The 20,124-nt window shown below is 37.8% G+C and overlaps 1 long non-coding RNA gene across 5 annotated transcripts in view; it reads left to right on the forward strand.

Moving 5' to 3' along the window:
* LOC110256462 (uncharacterized) overlaps positions 1-20,124 on the forward strand; it is a 133,021-nt gene that overhangs the window by 24,641 nt on the left and 88,256 nt on the right. For all 5 annotated transcript variants that reach the window (XR_014824976.1, XR_014824978.1, XR_014824977.1 and 2 more), the window contains exon 2: positions 18,836-18,893. This is a non-coding gene — a long non-coding RNA (uncharacterized LOC110256462). The remainder of the gene's footprint in view (positions 1-18,835; positions 18,894-20,124) is intronic.

Below are 20,124 nucleotides of genomic sequence, written 5' to 3' on the forward strand. Positions count from 1 at the left end.
AAAGATATCTATAAAGAATTTCTTTTTGGCCAGAGTCACTTATCCTTTTTACACTACACCATGTGGGACACATTTTTACATGAAATACACTATAACTGACTATTTGAGAGAAACATCTCTCACTGCAGAAACTTATGGGATAGGAATTTGTGTCTGCAGAGCCTCCCAGAAAATCATGCCAATAGTAAGAACAGTAATAACATATCTATAGAGAAGGATCAGGATATAAATCACAATGTGTGAGAAAAGATGTTTACATGTGGAAAATAATTTTATAATTTAGCATGATGATGTTAATAGTGTTTTTATGGAATCCCTTTTTCAAAGGTGTTCAGTTATTCAGCTTTCTTTGAAGGTTACATGTAATTAATCACTGCTCCAGGGTAATATATGTTCCCTTTCCAAGTTAAGAGAATCTACTCTGGAGGAGGCACAAACTAAGTGGGCAAAAGCTATAAATGTATTTTCATTTATCCACTCATAACCTTTTTTTCTGACCTTTTTTTGAGATTTTTTTTTTTTTTTTTACTTTGTCAATGTCATAATATTAGTGAAAGGTTGTTCCTTTGTTCTGTTAGATTCTAGTTTACTGAATTTGGGAGAGATACATTACCCTTTAAATTATAAATAAGTCTGCCTGAATAGAAATGTGTATTTTCTTAAATTGCTCTCTTCCATCATTCTTTAGGAAAATTTAAACCATAAAGAAATACTGATTATATTTCACAGCAGGATTGGGTGATTCAATCCCCTAATCCCTTCTTTGCATAAAATGCATCTTTCAGAATCCTGAATATTAATAATAGAAAAAAGTCACCTAAGTAAATGAGTAAAACAGACACATTTTGAAACAGTATATTAAGGGAGTTTTTTGAAGACACTGAAGCAAACATATGTCCCTTTTCTAAACAGTTTTTTTTTTTTTTTTTTTTTTTAACAAGACTTTTTGCAAGCAAACAGTCTTACCTCAAGTAATGAAAAGCCAGATATGGGATCTTACACTTCCAGGTCAGCAGTTCAAATTTGGCCTAGATCAGCAATGACTGAAAATCGTTACCAGTGGGTGGCTTCATAATGTTCTCAGTAAATGAGTCAATGGACTTAGTTGCACTCTGTTTGTTAGCAGACAAGTGCTCAGGTGACACATCATGTCACAACTCACGTGACACACCCTTGATCACTCTGGCACTAAATGACACTTTTGTTGGTTATTTCATTAAATTGGCTCAATATTTACTGAAGTGAAAACCATAAAGCCAGGATGCCTTCCTGAATCACATCTGTTAATGTTTAATCTTATTTTGCTTAAACTAAGACTATAAATATCTTATATTTGAGTGAGTACACCTAAAACTGTGACCTAAATTTTAAAAAAGGGTGAAAGATTTATACAGTCTCAAGAGAAACCAAAATATATGTGACTTAAATTTTTATATTTCATATGGTATATTCAAGAAAGAGCATGGAATATTTGAGGCATACATTATCTTTAACACTGAGGTGTTTATTTTAACTTATAGATTTATTCCAAAGCATGTCATGATTCTATAAACTAAAAAAATCTGCCCTTTTTTCATGTCCCTAATATAGCAAAAAAGGAAGTGAAATTATTCTAAAATCTTTCATTCATCTTTGCAGTGGTATTCTGAAGAAAACACTTATACTATTGTCAGGGAGGAAGAAATTTTCCTTTACCTTTCTAAGATCTTTTGGATGGTCTAGGAATTAAATTGACATGAGACAGATTAACAGGAGAAAATTCAGCAAAAGTTTAAAAAATGTGTACATGGAAGAGACCCGGGAAAACCAAGTAATTTGCCCAAATGGCTGAAACTTTTACCTTAAATACCCTCTTCAGTGAGCCACAAGAGAGGATACTGGGGACAGTAGTTTGGGAGTTCAAAGGGGAGGAAGGAAATTTGCTTGGAGATGGAAAAGCAAATGCTTGGTAAATGACTGTTTGTTTGCTCGACCATGCAGAGAGGATGAGACATGGTAGAATTTTTCAAACTTGGCATAGTTCCCTTGCAATGCACTGGGTTAAGGGTACAGTATTGTCATAGCAGCAGCTGGGGCTGCTGCTGTGGCACTGGTTTGATCCCTACCCTGGAACCATTCACATGCCCCAGGCAAGCACCCCACCCCCCACCAAGATAAAGAAGGCTTTACTAGTTTCCTCCCTGTCCATACTGTCCATATGCACACCTGGTCCATACTGTAGTTGTCTATGGTGATACCTCCCTTCATGGAGCAGGTTCTCTATCTTTTGGGCAGTTAAAGGAAATGGCAAATCTTCTTCCTGAGTCTTTTGGGCCTTAAGAATAGCAAGCCTAAATTAATCCTCATGCCAAAGAGATTTTGTGGAAGCAAATTTGCTCCCCTACACCATTAAGAACTGTGCTGTGTTTTCATGTAGGTGAAATGAGTTTTGGTAACCAGGGTAAGAATGATACTTGGAAGTCATGGAACTCAGGGCATACTATCTCAAAATAGGATATTGTCATGCTAAATATTTCAAGCTAAAGGAATTTGAGAAATGACAGGTGCAAGGACATTCTGATCCCCCTAAAGAAGGTCTTAAAACTCTCATGTGAGAGGTACCCTCCCTCTACCATGAGGAAAGGAGCACCCTTATCTCTGAAGGTTAAAGGACACCTGAATCTTAAGGGATAGGCCTTGTTAAATCTTCCTAGTTAATTACTTTGAGCTTACACACTTTGTCCTGTCATTCCACACCTTTCTACTCTTCATCAGACCTAGTGATATAATTTGTTCCAGAATGATAGACTCGCAGTTTTCTTGGTCCCTGTCCCACTGTAGCAAAGCATTGATATGGTGGGCATTTTACACATTTGTTAAAGCAAAAGTACATCTTCAGAGAAAGGAGAAAAAGAGCATAGATTAGAAAAAAGGGGACTTCCTGTCATGGCTCAGTGGTTAACGAATCCGACTAGGAACCATGAGGTTGCAGGTTCAATCCCTGGCCTTGCTCAGTGGGTGGAGGATCTGGCATTGTTGTGAGCTGTGGTGTGGGTCACAGACGTGGCTCAGATCCCGCATTGCTGTGGCTCTGGAGTAGGCTGGTGGCTACGGCTCTGATTAGACCTCTAGCCTGGGAACCTCCATGTGCCATGGGAGCAGCCCTAGGAAAGGGAAAAAGACCAAAAAAAAAAAAAAAAAGGGCCTGCCTCACTTTACAATCATTTTTATATCCCCATGCTGCAGACCTGAATGGAGAACCAGTTTCTCCCCCCACCCCTGGCCCACTAATTTCTCCTGCCCCAGCCCCCTACACTGTGTATAAGGGCTGAGTGTTCTTTGATCTCTGTATGGGGCATAGTTGATCTAATTGGTCATGGGCAGGATACCTTATTTGCATAGGGAACTTTTTTTTTTTTTTTTTTTTTTTTGCTTTATAGGGCCACACTTGTGGCATAAGGAGGTTCCCAAGCTAGGGGTCCAATCAGAGCTGTAGCCACTGGCCTACACCACAGCCACAGCAATGCCAGATCTGAAACATGTCTGCGACCTATACCACAGCTCACTGCAAAGCCAGATCCCTAACCCTCTGAGCAAGGCCAGGGATCGAACCTGCAACCTCATGGTTCCTAGTTGGATTCGTTAACCACTGTGCCATGATGGGAACTCCTGGGATCATGTTATATAGAGGTGGGGTGAGGAATGGGTGACATTCCTTCTCTACTAGGGAGTGAGCAGCCCAGACAGGTCTAGGTGGGGGAAGGGGCATTGCAGTGAGACATGGTCAGAGGCTTTGGGGTTTAATCTCCTTGATGGGGACTTGAAGCCTATAACATCCTCCCCACCCCCCTTTTTTAAGGGACTAGTCTTTGGCCCCTTTGAATACCTGCCTATATCCCTCTATGGTGTCTGGGAGCCCAGATTATAAGGGAAAGGTCTGATGACTGCTCTAGCTGCTTCCTGCTGAAGAGGGGTGTTGTAGGTCTCTGGGTTCCCTCTGCCTGCTCTCTGTCAGGGCATTCCTGAAAAGCGAGGTGTGACTCTATGGGACAGATTGTTCCAACATTGTCTGGATGTTGACTGGTCAATTACCCATTTGTTCAGGTCTTCGTTTCCTTACGAAGGTTTCTATGTCACATAAAACTTAAATACATTTGTATGCATCTGTCTTTTGTTACAGGGGGGCCCAGTCAAGAACTTAGAGTAGAGGACAGAGATTTTTTCCTCACCCCAAAGAAAGCATAAAAAATGCTGCCAAGGGGGAGGGAGTGGGATGGATTGGGGGCTTGGGGTTAATAGATGCAGACTATTGCCTTTGGAATGGATTAGCAATGAGATCCTGCTGTGTAGCACTGGGAACTATGTCTGGTCACTTATGATGGAACATGATAATGTGAGAAAAAAGAATGTATACATGTATGTGTAACTGGGTCACCATGCTGTACAATGGAAAATTAACAGAACACTGTAAACCAGCTATAATGGGAAAAAAATCATTATATATGTATGTGTGTATATATATATGTGTGTGTGTGTATATATAGATATATAGATATAGATGTATATAAATGACACATTATTAAATGTGGGAAGGAAGGACTGATAAAATGAGAGGGCTGCCCTGAGCCTCTGTCACTGTCTCAGGAAGAGTGTTTGGGCAAGGGTGGAGGAAGCCAGAACATATGTTATACCCTCCATAAAATATTTCCATGATGGTGTTTCTCCAAAGAGGCCTCCAGAAATTTGTAGCCCTCTTTATCACATCACATGCAATTCTTAGGTAGAGCTTTTACTCTTGTCCTATGAGATGATGATACTTTACATTTATATCCTGTTGGATGATGCAGAGAGGGCATATATTATTACATCAATAATAGACATTATTGATTTAGCTTGAAGCCTCACAAAACTCAAGACCTAGAAGGCTAAGTGATGGACCCTAAAATACACAGTTAGGAGGAGCATATAATCCATGTCTCTCTTCTCTCTCACTGGTTTCCTAATGTTGGCCTTCACATATGAAAGTGTGAATGAGAAGAGCTAAGTCACTGTTGCAGTGGTTTTAAGACTTCAGATAGGTAGAAAGTATAGCATGTGGACAGAGTACACAATAGATCCTTCTCACATATATACAGATGATCCAAAGTGTATATATGCTCTTGTCTCATGGAATACAATTCTATTTCAAAATCACTGAATGTGATAGTGTTTATTATGTAGTTCTTTACGAATGCATCCTAAGCATATAAACATGTGGGAACTCAGTTTGATCCTATTGTGAGTATCTTCCTGTATTAAATAGTTGGTACTCCAGCACTGTAACTTGGAGCCTCCCAAACATAACGTTATGTATTGCCTGGAATTTGCAACCTCACAAAGACATTCTCAAACTGAGAGAGTACGTCTGGAAACTGTTGTCTCTGGATCTCCTACTTCATTTCCCTCCCAACTTTTGCAAACCAGGTCATAGGAAGGGGCAAGCACATCCTAAATATCCAAGAGAATATTCTGTGACAGAGATACGGGATGAGAAATATTCTGGTTTCTGAAAGCAGTAGAATAATAGCACAGGAGGAATAAGAACAAACAATCTTTACTGTTTTTTTGAATAGACATTTGGATTCTTAGAAGAGTGGATTAATAGACTTACTTCCACAAAGGCAAAGATCAAAAATGGCACTCTAGGGAGTGCCCACTGTGGCTCAATGGGTTAGGAACCTAATATCCGTGAGGATGTGGGTTTGATCCATGGCTTTGCTCACTGGGTTAAGGATCCAGTGTTGCCGTGAGCTTTGGTATAGGTGGCAGATGTGGCTCGGATTCGGTGTGGCTGTGGCATAGGCCAGAAGCTGCAGCTCCAATCAGACCCCTGGCCGAGGAACTTTCAAGAGCTGTGGGTGTGGCTTTAAAAAAAAAAAAAATCACTTTAAGATATGTAGAATTAGAGCTTGGATGACTGATAGAATAGAATGATAAAATAGTCATTCCCAAGTTAGAGGATACTTCTTTCTTCAAAGAATGTGCAAATAGTGTTGCTGCAGAAGCTAAAACATAAAACATGTGTTCACTGCCACTTAACAACCATGTAGAAGAGGAATCTGAACCAGGGTTATAGGCAGAAGGTGGATTTGCAAAATAAGAACTTGTTTGATAAGAAGAAAGAGATAACATTATTTATATGCTTGTGTTGCAAAATGAGCTATTTGTATTCAGAGCACAGAACTGAAATGAACATGATTAAGGTTAAGATGTCTAGAAGTGAGGATTGGAAATTCAACTGGGAAAACACTAGGGGAATATAAAATATGGGTGTAGGGATAGAAATCAGATATTCTAAGCAGTAATATTCCATTAAGTAAATAAATAACCATTAAATTTTGATGTGATATTTAGTTATCAGAAGTCTTGAAAGCAAGCAGTTAATAAAGAAATATGTTTAATTTTTAAAAATATGAAATCACTGAAAAATTTACATTAAAATATGCCTTTAATTTTAACTGAAATGTTGGTGTTTCACAGGAGAAGAATGGCAACACAATGTTAAACTTAGCTCTGTCATTGTTATTTTGTCAGCATTCACATCACATACCCAAGAGAAGGGCAGAGCTCCAAGGGTCAAAAGAGGATGACAGAAAGGAAAAATATGACACATACACAGTATGTGTGGCCCTAGGGGTTAGTCTGTACACTGGAACGGTAATAATTATTTACAACATTGATCTGCTGGGTTTCTTAAAAAAATTAACTTATGTAGCTGAAACTCAAGTATTATAATAATGAAGGAAGTTTGTCATTATCATGGCAGAATCTCAAAAAATGAATCCTGCTGGGCCTTGTAAGCACTGCAGTCAATAGCTTATACTCGTTGAAACTGATAGCATGGTTTTGCTGCTTGGTAGGATTTTTTTCTCTGAGTGGTAATAATCTATTCGGTAAGAGAATAGATGCACTTCTTTTATAGACTAGGGGAATATAAAATATGGGTGTAGGGATAGAATTGTATCTCCCTCAAATTCATATATTGAAGTGCAATTGCCAGTGTGACAGTATTTAGAGACAAGACCTTTAAAAGTATAATTAAGATTAAATGAGGTCATAAGGATGGGGCCCTAAATAACTATGATGTGTCCTTATAAAGGAGAGGAAGAGACACCAGGTGCTTTCATGCACAGAGAAAAAGCCACATAAGGACACAATGAGAAAGTGTTGCCAAAACTCAGCCTCTGTCCACTGGTGTGGAATAGAAACACAAAGAGAGTTTGGGGCAAAGGAGAAAAAGATAGCTTTTATTGCTTTGCCAGGCCAAGGGAGCCACAGCAAGCTAATGCCTTAAAGATTGTGCTCCCCCCCACCCCATGGGAGAAATTAGGAGGTGGTTTTATAGTTTGGGGAGTGCAAAATCAGGCCTCAGATAAAGATCAGGGTAGAGTCAAGCTTGCATTGTTTCTCAAAGCGCGAGTTTAGTGGCCCCAAGACTGGTTCTGGTGGTCTTACTTCTTTATGGAATGAAGAACACTCCAGCAGGTACCTAGTTAACATCTTCCATTTGTTGGGGGTTTTAGTTCTGCAAAAGGGCTCAAAGTTATTGTTTTGTCTATTCCTTGAAGAGGAACTAGGATCCTGCCCCGAGGCTGCACTATTGCCATTTGACTGCTCCTCCAGGGTCTCTGCATCCCCCCTTCTCTGATTAGTGCCTGTTTAAACCTGCCCTTTGGAACACAGGGAGGGTCATGGAGCCTGAAGCTTCTTCCCAAAACATAAAAAATGGGGGATAAAAAAGGCTTGTATGCCCAGGAGCTCCACAGGGCCCTGCTCAGTTGCAAAAGCAACTATTTGTTAGCCAAGGAGAGAGGTCTCAGGAGAATCCCAATTTTCCAAATCTTCATCTTGGTCTTCCAACCTCACCTATCTTTATCTATCTATCTATCTATCTATCTACCTATCTATCTATCTATCTATCTACATACATTCATTATAATGTTTACATATAAACTTGTATGCACTTACACACATACATACATAACACGTATTGGATTTAATTTACCTTTATCTTCAAATGCATAAGGTATTTTGTTTTATAGGGACTTTGGTAAATATCACAGTCCCTTTATGTTAAAATGAGTACATAACATTTGGGAATAGACAAATACATCCAGTTTTCTTAAATCTGCTGTTTATAATGTGCTAATAGTGGTATGTGTTTATGTAACTGATGGGTGGTTTTAGTGACACTGCCACAGTTTCCTCAGTCCCTGCCTCACTGTAACAAAGCATTGGAATGGTGGACGTTTTACAAATTTATTAAAGTGAAAGTACAGTTTGAGAGAGAGAGAGAGGACTTATGTGCGTGCAGGTTAAAAAGAGGGCCCAACTGGAATTCCCACTGTGGCGCAGCAGAAATGAATCTGACTAGTAACCATGAGGTTGTGGGTTTGATCCCTAGCCTCGCTCAATGGGTTAAGGATCCGGTGTTGCTGTGAGCTGTGGGATAGGTCACAGATGCGGCTTAGATCCTGCATTGCTGTGGCTGTGGCGTAGGCCAGCAGCTGTAGCTCCAATTTGACCCCTAGCCTGGGAACCTCCATATGCTGTGGGTACAGCCCTAAAAAGCAAAAAAAAAAAAGGGGGGGGGTGCTGACTCACTGTGCAATATCTGCAATAGTCTCTTTACCCCACAATGTGACCTGAGTGAAGACCCAATTTGATCTGATTGGGCAGGTTACCTTATTTGTATGGGGAACAGGTTATATGGTGGCCAGGTGAGGAATGGGTGACATTCCTTCTCTAGAAGGGAGTGAGCAGGCCAGGCTGGTTAAGGTTGGGGAAGGGGCATTGCAATGAGACATAGCCGGAGGCTTTGGGGTTTAATCTCCTTGAAGGGGACTTGAAACCTACGACACTGGTATTAGGTTATTTCAGCTTTTGTAAATAAATACTGTTTTCATCATAGACAATTTTGAGGAAATCGATATACCAAGACATATATAAGTTGCTTTTGACTTCCAAATATCTAACTTTTTAATGTTTCCTTCATTCATCAGGTAGTTTTGAACATTTGCTATTTTCCCTGAATGCAACTAGGTGTGGAGACACAGCAGGAAGGGAAACATGGATCTGAAATTGATGGAAATCAGAGGGGAACATGGAGAGCTAATATAAGACAGAACCGGGAGTTCCCATCATGTCTCAGTGGTTAACGAATCCAACTAGAAACCATGAGGTTGTGGGTTCAATCCCTGGCCTCACTCAGTGGGTTAAGGATCTGGCATTGCCGTGAGCTGTGGTATAGGTCGCAGACGCGGCTTGGTTCTGGCGTTGCTGTGGTTCTGGCATGGGCCAGCGGCTACAGCTCTGATTAGTCCCCTAGCCTGGAAACCTCCATATGCGGCAGGTGTGGCCCTAGAAAAGACAAAAAAAAAAAAAAAAAAAAAAAAAAAAAAAAGAGTTATAAGACAGAACTCATACAGAAAAAAGGATCTGATGGCAAGAATCTTGCTCTGACTAGAGGGTGGGAAAGGTAACCAAAAACTTTCTGTGCTTAAATTCGATGCATAAAAGGTATTATGTGGACAGATACTGGCTTGGGAAGTGGGGTTTCCAAAGAGAGGTGATAGCATTTTCTGAGCTGTCCAGAGAAGGCTCCTGGTGCATTGGAAGACAAACAGAAGGCCAGAGTGGCTGGAGTAGCGATGCTAGAAGAAGAACCTTGGTAAAGATGCGGATTTGATCCCATAGCCATAGGAAGTCACTGAGCAGTGTTAAGCATGGAATAGACTTGGTCAGATTTGTGTTTGAAAACATCCTGCCTGTCTATAGATTGGAAGGGAATTTGAGCAGATTTAGGGAGACAGTGAGTAATTCATTACAATAATTCACATGTGAGAGCTGGATGTTTGAATCTAATGTTGGGGTAGATTTGGTAGAAACCAGATAAACTCAGTCTAATTTGGCTGTGGAAATGATAGGACTTTATGAGAAGAAAACACAGGCAGCCAGAGAAATTCCTGAGAAAATAATTTTCAGTTATAAGAAATAGGTAAATATATGGAGAAGCTAATAGTTAACATTTATTCATTTCAGTGTTTCAGACATGGAGCTAAGAAATTTACAATATCATTTAGTCATCACAGCTACCTACATAGTAGGTGTTTGGTGGGGGTTCTGAGAAAATATTTCTTTTGGTGGTTTCGAGATCCCCTTTCATCAACAACTTTGTGAGATTTCTCCCTTTGTCACTGGACTGTCCCATAGGTTAGATGAATTCTCTAGCCTTAAGTTAAAAATAGACTGTAAAACAGCAGATGACTTTAGACTATTATGTTGGAATGTGAAAGTGTAGTTAGTTTTTGAATATGCAATTTAAAAGGATTGCCCACAGGTGCTCTCAAAAAGAGCTATGGCTTTTTCTCAGGGATGGCCCAGGTGTAAAAATGGCTAAATGCAGGCCAGCCTTTGTGGCTGCACTTGATGAGACCTGCCTGTGGAATTCCTGACCAGAGCACTCAGGGTCAGTTCTTCAGGGACCCACAGGCTGCCAGAGCCAGACCTCTAGGAGGTCTTTAGTCAGCTTGGAGAGGTGAGAAGTTGTTACTGTATTTTCTTTGGAGCTGCAGATGCTACTATTTTCTATCTGCTGTGTCCAAGGATGATAGAATGTGGCACTAAGGAGATGATTGCATGAAACCTCAGAGATGTTTCTATTGCAGAGTTGTTTACAGAAGTAATCCCCTGGCCCTCTGGGTGGGGGGGAGCCCAAAACCCCAAAAAACAGCCAAACGTCTATCACTAGGGAGCTAATTGAATAAATTTTGATATGTCAATATAATGGACTATGTAGCAGCCATTAAAAATACAGAAATGTGTTAATAGATTCCTTGGAATATGTTGGAAAGAAAGTCCACCAAAATACTCAACAGTAGGTATATGTGAAGGATAAGCTTTGGAGTAATTTTTCATTCTTTTAGTTTGTTTTGTTTGTTACAGCAAACAACAATCACAGATACATACAATCTTCACTTTTTATTGATGATTATCACCATGATTTTGGTATATTTAATCATCAAAAGTATAAGGCAGGTATGTTTCCAAGCTAATAAATACATTATATCAAAAACCTGTCAATTTAGACAGTATTCATTCATCCATTTGTTCAGTCTTAGGTCCAAATTTATTAGATACAAAACAATCTCACTAGAATTTAAATTTCATGAAGACATGAAACATTTCTATTTTTTTCACATTGATCAATACTTTTTTTTTGAAGGAAATGAATATAGTCAGTGAATATAATTTTTTGAAGGGAATCAATACTTTTTTGAAAGAAAGGAATATATTTGCTGATCAGGACATAGGTTTTATGAGCAAATATGTATATAAATACCAGAAGTCAGTCTCTTATCTTCGTGAGCCTTATTGTCTTAATCTATCCCCCTCCCCGCACAAAAAAGTTACTGATAGATTATTACAAAAGATTTGTAAGATTTAAATAAGATAATGTTTATGAACTATTTAGCACTGTGTCTGTTATCTGCTAAGCATGGAATAAATTATTGATGTTCGATTACCTAAGATTCATTGATAAGATCTTCAGTAGTACGTATAACTGAGAAGTCCTGTGGTCATTCTAATTTTAGTGCTTGTTTATTCTTTTGCTATTTGGTTAGTTTTATTACTATGCAATGCCTAAGGTGATTAAGTTTTTCCAAAAAACAGAATTCAAGTTGATCAGTAACATTTAGCTGAAACATAGAAGTGTTTTTAAGCCTTGCTTCATCTATTTTTTAGTGCCACCTTTATAGTTAATCACTTTGTGATGTTGTTAAAAACGATGTGGATTCAAGCCTGTGAAACATGTCTTTGACTTATGTGAGAATGGGTTCCTGTTTGATTTAAAGATAACCTAAAAAACCCTGGAAATGTCCCCACTGTGGCGCAACAGGATTGGTGGTGTCTCTGCAGCCCTGGTGAACAGGTTCTATCCCTGGCCTGGCATAGTGGGTTAAAGGGTCCATTGTTGCCACAACTGCAGCTCACATCTGACTCCTGGCCTGGGAAATCCATATGCCAAGGAGCAGCCAAAAAAAGAAAAACCTGAAAAATACCTGATTTTTATCTATAGCCTCATAAAAGATAATTCTAAAGGGTGAATTGTGTAGAGGTGGGGTAAGAAGTTGGAGTGAGAAATTTGGCACAGAGTAAAAATAAAAATATATTTTAACAGAACACTGTAAATCAGCTATAATGGAAAAAATAAAAATAAATAAAAATATATTTTCAAATTATCATTATATAGATTTATTCACATAAAAATTCATGCACAGTTTCTTATTGATTAGCCTAACAAATTTATGAGGAGGTGCAAAAAAAAAAATGTTTAAATACTAGGTCTGTCATTTTATCTTTGTATTCTTTTAATCTATACCTCCACCAAAAATGATAATAGTTATTAACTATTCTGCTAACTTCTAACAGCATAGATTAGTTTTATTTGTTTTTGTACTTTTTATAAGTAGAATCATATGGTGTGTAACTTTGTGTATCTTCTTAACAATATGTTTATAAAATACACTTATATTTTATGTACTGTTGTAGTTATCATTGCATAGTATTCTACTGTATGGATATATCACAATATATCCATTTTTTCTGCTCTTTGGTAGTTTCCAGGTTTGGGGCACTACAAATAATAGTACTGCTATGAACACTTAGAACATGTCTTTTAGTGAAACTTTGTGTGCATTTCTGATGAGTATATTCCTACAGAGTGGCATTACTCAATCATAGGGTTATGTATATCTCCACGTTTAGTAGAGTTTGACAGAAAGTTTTCCAAAGTGGTTGGAGCAATTTATGACACACACACCCCAACCAGTTGTTTCAAGATCTTATCAAAAGTTGATTTTGTCTGATTTTTTCATTTTGCTATTCTTGTTTGTTTTTTTTTTTTTTTTTTTTTTTTTTTTTCCATTTCTTGGGCTGCTCCCATGGCATATGGAGGTTCCCAGGTTAGGGGTCGAATCAGAGCTGTAGCTACTGGCCTACGCCAGGGCCACAGCAACGTGGGATCCAAGCCATGTCTGCAGCCTACACCACAGCTCACGGCAATGCTGGATCCTCAACCCGCTGAGGAAGGCCAGGGATCGAACCTGCAACCTCATGGTTCCTAGTCGGATTCGTTAACCACTGAGCCATGACAGGAACTCCTCATTTTGCTATTCTGATGGGTGAATATTAGTTTCACTTTTTTTGGTTGTTCTTGGCAATTCCATGATGTCTAATGGAACTGAATAATTTTGTACATTTATGGGCCATTTGACCACCATATATTAATCATGAATTGTAATGCCTTATAATGGATATAGAATAACAAATAACAGTCTCCCTTAAGTCATGCAGACATTTTGTCTCTTTCTTGCTTTATCTTGCATCCCTTTCATATTTCTCTCATCCACTCTTCCTATTTTCAGAAGTTATTATTTCAATCTCAAATGTTCTATCTTATTTATCTAACTAGTTTATATGTTGCTGTGAAGTGAACTGTAAATTACATAAAACATGAAGTAGAAAAATAGAAAGTGATAGTTCTACTTGAATTTAAGATTTTCATGAAGTATTTGTTAAAGAACTACCTTGGTGAGAAATATGACAGATATAATTTGCCATTCTCATCACAATATATCAAAGATACATGCTGTCAACATAACTTATTCTTGAAGTTAATTTTGATCACCTGAAGTATGGTTTGTCCAGTTTCTCCTTTGTGAAGTTAGTTACTCTCCTTCTCCTGATGTACCCTTTAGAATTATGTCAGTATGTGCAGCTCATACTGCAGGAATGGGGAGATACGTTCCAACTTCCTGAGGATGCAGTCTCTACATAAATAATGGGAGATCCTCCTGTGAGGGAGATTTGTCTATTCTTCCCCATTTATTTATGTATTTGATATCAATCTGGAGACAGATATTTTATGCATTGGTTTATCATCTGATATTATATATATGTTGCTGAAATCATTTCAGCTTTGGCCCTTGGAAGCTCTTTTGGTTAGTTCCTCTTTTCCTTTGACATGTAGTATATGTGTGCTTGGTGATGCATGTGCACATGCAGAAGGCATAGGAGAGATTCTTGGCCACTCCTGGCGTCGGGTAGAAAAATTGCAAGCCTTGTGATGAAGAGGCTATTTGCCACAGGTGGTGTCCTGTCAATTTTCTTCTGTGACTATGTGTGCATGTTTTGAGCACTGTCTTTACTTTCTGGCACTATAGAGTGCCCCAGGCTCATGTGTATATTTCCACCCCTGGTCCTCGAATCAGTTATTTCCTCTTTAATTAGAGAATGGTATTAGAAGCAAACATCTGGGTGTCAATCTATTTTAAATGTAATGTATTTTAAGAGATTTCATAAAACCATTTGAGTTAAATTTGGAAAAGTTAGTATAAGTATTCTTTAAAAATAAAACAAAACCTTGCATATTTTCCCCCTAGACTAGCATGCATTTCAGAATGTTTAAAGACAAAATGAAATAAACACATATAGCAATGTTTCCAAATTTACTTGTTAGATTTATCGGAATTGATGGTAAGTATTTAACTTGGACTAGAAATTATTCCACTGATATGACTAACTGATAGATGTTCTAATTAAAAAGTAAATTAGGCCAGAAATAGCAAGCACTGTGAAGAGCATGTATATTCTGCCTGATAACATTTTTGTCATCTTAAAGGAACTGAAGAAATGAGATGATAATTATTATTGTTGCCTTAAGTATTAAATACTCATCTTTTAAACCCAGGCTTAGTAGCTTGAAAGAGAACTGTGTTTATTTACCATCAAAAGGAGGTATGGAGAGAAATTAATTAAAACATTATCTTACTAGATACAGATTTCAAGCTTTTTCATCAGAGATGCTGGCTATAAGTTATAATTGTATTTTGCCATTCATTATAAAAAGGTCAACATTTATCTATGGTCCCTCAGAGATGCATATTAAAGTCTACTTAGTGATAAATAAAACAATTTTTATAACCATTTTTAAGTCAGATGCTTAGACGAATTTGGTGAATTCGATCAGGACAGCAGATTTTATTAGAGAAAAAGAGCACTGTTATGTGAAGCTCACCTAGTAGATGATTTTAAATGACATTGTACACCCTGAGTTTCTATTTAAAAAGAAATAGTAAGGACATTGCATTTGAAATACTTTTAGAAACATCCCCTATTCATGGTCAATTATTATTTAGTCTATTTTTAAGAAGCTTTATATTCTAACCAGAAAACATCACTGGAGCTTAGACCACTACTCTTTACACCACTTCCTCAGTGGGTAGAATAATATCAATAGGCAGCAGCCTTTTCTAGCACAGGCATTCCACCCCCAGTTTAAGTGAGAGCTGTGTATATCTTGGCAAGGGGTGGTGGATCCAGGTGTTTGGAGTCTGAATTTATATAATCTGAGAGTCCCTCTTAAAAAAGAACACAAAATTATTAATAAAAAATGAAGTGCAGGGCCTTGGAAGAAGGAGGAAGCTCTGAAGTTTCAGCTTCATTGACCTTAAGATAAACTACCTCTCTAAGCAAGAGGACAAGGATTGTTCTGTTACCTGCACTACCTATTTGACTGTTCTGAAGGATGTAAATCAGAATCAGTTCATACTAAACTTGAAATGATACCTTCTGCCTCTTTCTTCTTTCCTTCCCTTCCTTCCTTTCTTCCACACCTAATTATGTTTCAGGCACTGTGACCTGCAGTGAGAATCAATGGTATACAAAACCAGACCCAGACCCTAAGGTTGGAGAATTTACACTCCAGTCTATGAGCCTGTCTCCTCTGCTAGACAGTGGAGCTTCACAAAAGCTGGATTATAGCTCCATCCATCTTTGCTCACCACTTTGTCCTAAGGCCTGGAACTTTTTAAAAACATTTTTAGTGTTTTAAACATATTTAATATTCTTTTTAAAAACAGCTTTAATGAGGAGTTCTGTCGTGGCTCAGTGGTTAACGAATCTGACTAGGAACCATGAGGTTGCGGGTTCGACCCCTGCCCTTGCTCAGTGGGTTAAGGATCCGGCGTTGCTGTGAGCTGTGGTGTAGGTTGTAAACAGTGCTCGTATCCTGTGTTGCTATGGCTCTGGCATAGGCTGGTGGCTACAGCTCTGATTTGATCCCTAGCCTGGGAACCTCCATATGCTGTGGGAGCAGCCTAAGAAATGGCAAAAAGACAAAAAAAAAAAAAAAGCTTTAATGAAATATAATTGATATGCAAAAAACTTGCATATATTTAATATGTACAATTTGAAGAGTTTGGACATAAATGCATATACCCATGAAATCATCATCACAATCAAATCCTATCCATATCCATTACCTCCAAACATTTCTTCATGCCTTTTTGTTCTGTTTTTGTGGTAAGGACTCTCAACGTGAGGTCTACCCTCTTAAAAATGTTTTAGTGCACAGTATAGTATTGTGACCTACAAGCACTATATTCTATAGCAGATCTCTGAAACTTATTCATCTTACGTAAGTGAAACTCATATCCATTGAACAACTTCCTTTTTCTTGCCCCTCCAGCCCCTGGCAATCACCATGTCGCTCTCTGCTTCTATGAGTTTAACTACTTTAGATACCTGGTGTAAGTAATGGCTTTCTTTGCTGTGCAGAAACTTTCTATTTTGACGTAGTCCCACTTGTATCTTTTTGCTTTTGTTGCCTTTGTTTTTGTTATCGGTTCTGGGAAAAAAAAAAAAAAAAGTCACCAAGACCAATGTCTAGGAGTTTACCACCTATGTTCTTTTTCTCGTTCTATGGTTAGAGGTCTTACATTAAGTTTTTTTTGTTTTTTTTTTTTAATCTTTTTGCCATTTCTTGAGCCACTCCCACGGCATATGGAGGTTCCCAGGCTAGGGGTTGAATCAGAGCTGTAGCCGCCGGCCTACGCCAGAGCCACAGCAACGTGGGATCCGAGCTGCGTCTGTGACCCACACCACAGCTCACAGCAACGCCGGATCCTTAACCCACTGAGCAAGGGCAGGGATCAAACCCTCAACCTCACGTTCCTAGTCGGATTTGTTAACCACTGCGCCACGATGGGAACTCCTACATTAAGTATTTAATCCATTTTGAGTTGATTTTTGTATATGGTGGAAGATAGGGGTCCAGTTACTTTATTTTGAATGTGACTATCCAGTTTCTCAACATCATCTGTTGAAGAGACTGTCCTTTCTTGGCTCCTTTTTTATAGCTCAAATGACCAAAACAGTGTGAGTTTATTTTAGAGCTCTCTATTCTGTTCCATTAATCTTTGTGTCTTTTTATGCTAATGCTCTACTGTTTTGATTACTTTGTGTAATATTGTTTGAAATTAGGACGTCTGATACGTCCAGCTTTGTTCTTCTTTCCAAAGATTGCCTTAATTTTTTAGAGTCTTTTGTGGTTCTATACAGAATTAAGATTGTTCTAGTTGTGTGGAAAATGCTATTGGAATTTTAATTTGGAGTTTGCATTGAATCTGTAGATTGCTTTGAGTAGTATGGACATTTTAACAATATTCTTCCAATCCAGGAGCACAGAATGTCTTACTATTTCTTTGTACCTTCTATTTTTTTCGTCAGCATTTTATAGTTTTCAGTTTACAGGTGTTTCACCTACTTGATTAAATTTATCCCTAGGTGTTTTATTCATTATAATGTATTTGCAAAATGACTTTTTTAAAATTTCTCTTTCTGATAGTTTGTTATTAGTGTTTAGCAATACTACTGATTTTTTGTATATTGATTTTGAATTCTGCAAGTTTACTGAATTTACTAGATCTGAGTTTTCTGGTAGAGTCTTTAGGGTTTTCTTTTTTTTAATTTAGGGTTTTCTATATATCATATGTAATCTGCAAGCAGTAACAGTTTTACTTCTTTATTTTTGATTTAGACAAATTTTATTTTTTTCTTGCCTAACGGTTCTTGTAGGATTTCCAACACTGTGTTAAATAAAAGTGGCAAGAGTTAGCATACTATTGTCCTAGTCCTAAACTCATAATCTATTGAGTATGACATTAGTTGTGGGCTTGTCATATATGGACTTTGTTATCTTGAGATATGTTCTCTCTATATCTACTTTATTGTGAGTTTTTGTCATAGATAGATGTTGAAGGTTTTTTTTTTTTGGTTTTTTTTTGTTTTTTTTGTTTTTGTCTTTTTGCTATTTCTTGGGCCGCTCCTGCGGCATATGGAGGTTCCCAGGCTAGGGGTTGAATTGGAGCTACAGCCACTGGCCTACGCCAGAGCCACAGCAACACTGGATCCGAGCCGTGTCTGCAACCTACACCACAGCTCACAGCAACGCCAGATTAACCCACTGAGCAAGGGCAGGGACGGAACCCGCAACCTCATGGTTCCTAGTCGGATTCGTTAACCACTGCGCCACGACGGGAACTCCGAAGTTTTTGTTTGTTTTCTCTTTTGTCCTTTTAGGACCGCACCAGCAGCATATGGAGGTTCCCAGGCTACGGGTCTAATTGGAGCTGTAGCTGCCGGCCTACACCAGAGCCACAGCAATGCCAGATTTGAGCCGCATCTGCGACCTATACCACAGCTCACGGCAAGGCCAGATCCTTAACTCACCGAGTGACGCCAGGGATTGATCCTGCAACCTCATGGTTCCTAGTCGGATTCGTTTCCCCTGTGCTATGATGGGAACTCCTTTCTTTCTTTCTTTCTTTCTTTCTTTCTTTCTTTCTTTCTTTCTTTCTTTCTTTCTTTCTTTCTTTTTGTAAGTTTGTGAGATTTTTTTTCTGCATCTGTTGAGATAATTATATGATTTTTATCTTTCATTTTGTTAATATAGTGTATCACATTTATTTTACAGATGTTGAACTATCCTTGAATCCCTGGAATAAATCCCACTTCATTACACTTCATCCATGGTATGTGATCCTTTTCATGTATTATTGAAATTGGTTTGCTAATATTGTGTTGAGGATGTTTGTATCTATGTTCATCAGGGATATTTGCCGGTAATTTTTTTCTTGTGCCCGGTGTCCTTGTCTGGTTTGGTATCAGAGTAATGCTGACCTGGTAAAATGCATTTGGAGGTGTTTTCTCCTCTTCTGTTTTTTGGAAGCATTTGTAAAGGATTGATATGAATTCTCTAAATGGTAGTATGCATTAGTGAAGTCATCTGGTTCTGTACTTTTGTTTGTTGGGAGTTTTTTATTATTGATTAATTTCCATATTATTATTGATTAATTTCCATATTAATTGGTATATTCAGATTTATGATTCAATTTTGGCAGGTTGAGTATTTCTAGGAATTTATTTCTTCTAAGTTGCTTAATTTGTTGGTACATAACTGTCTATGGTAGTTTAAGATCCTTTGTATTTCCGTGGTGTCAGTTATAATGTTTCCTCTTTTATTGCTGATTTTATAAGTATTCTTTTTCTTTATTGTGAGTCTTGCTAAAACTGTGTCAAGTTTACATTTACAAAAAATAAGTTTTAGTTTCATTGGTCTTTTCTATCACCTTTTTAATCTCTCATTTATTTCCACTTTGATCTTTATTTCCTTTCTTTTAGTAACTTTGGACTTCATTTGTTCTTCTTTTTCTAGTTTCTCTAGGTATAAAGTTAGGTAGTTTGAGATTTTTCTTGTTTCTTGATGTAGGCATTTATAGCTAGGAACTTCCCTCTTAGAACTAATTTTGTTGCATCCCATAGGTTTTGGTATGTTGTATTACAATTTTTGATGGGCTCATGGTATTTTTTAAATTTCTCTGTTGATTTATTCTCTGACTCATTCATTGATCAGTAGCACAAAATTTAGTCTCCAAATATTTTATGAATTTTTCAGTTTTCCTTTTGTAATTTATTTCTAGTTTTATACCACTGTGTTTGGAAAAGATGCATGATATAATTTCAATACTTTTAAATTAATAAGCTGGTTTTGCTGCCTAACGTATGATCTATCCTGGAGAATGTTTCATGTTCACTTGAGAAAAATGTGTATTCTGCTTTGGGGTGGATATTAAGTACATCACTTGATATAAAGCTTGATTTACTTTAATGTGAAAAGTAAAAAAATACAATCTACCTAATAGGTTGTATGTTTGTTTGTTTATACTTAAATGAGAAGGTAGGAAATACCAGTCATGGTGACAT

This window comes from Sus scrofa, chromosome 13 (genome assembly GCF_054392235.1).
Source record: "Sus scrofa isolate SSC_HxYL_T2T_F1_AM1 chromosome 13, Sscrofa_HxYL_maternal_Yorkshire_Landrace_v2.0, whole genome shotgun sequence".
Classification (NCBI taxonomy): domain Eukaryota; kingdom Metazoa; phylum Chordata; class Mammalia; order Artiodactyla; family Suidae; genus Sus; species Sus scrofa.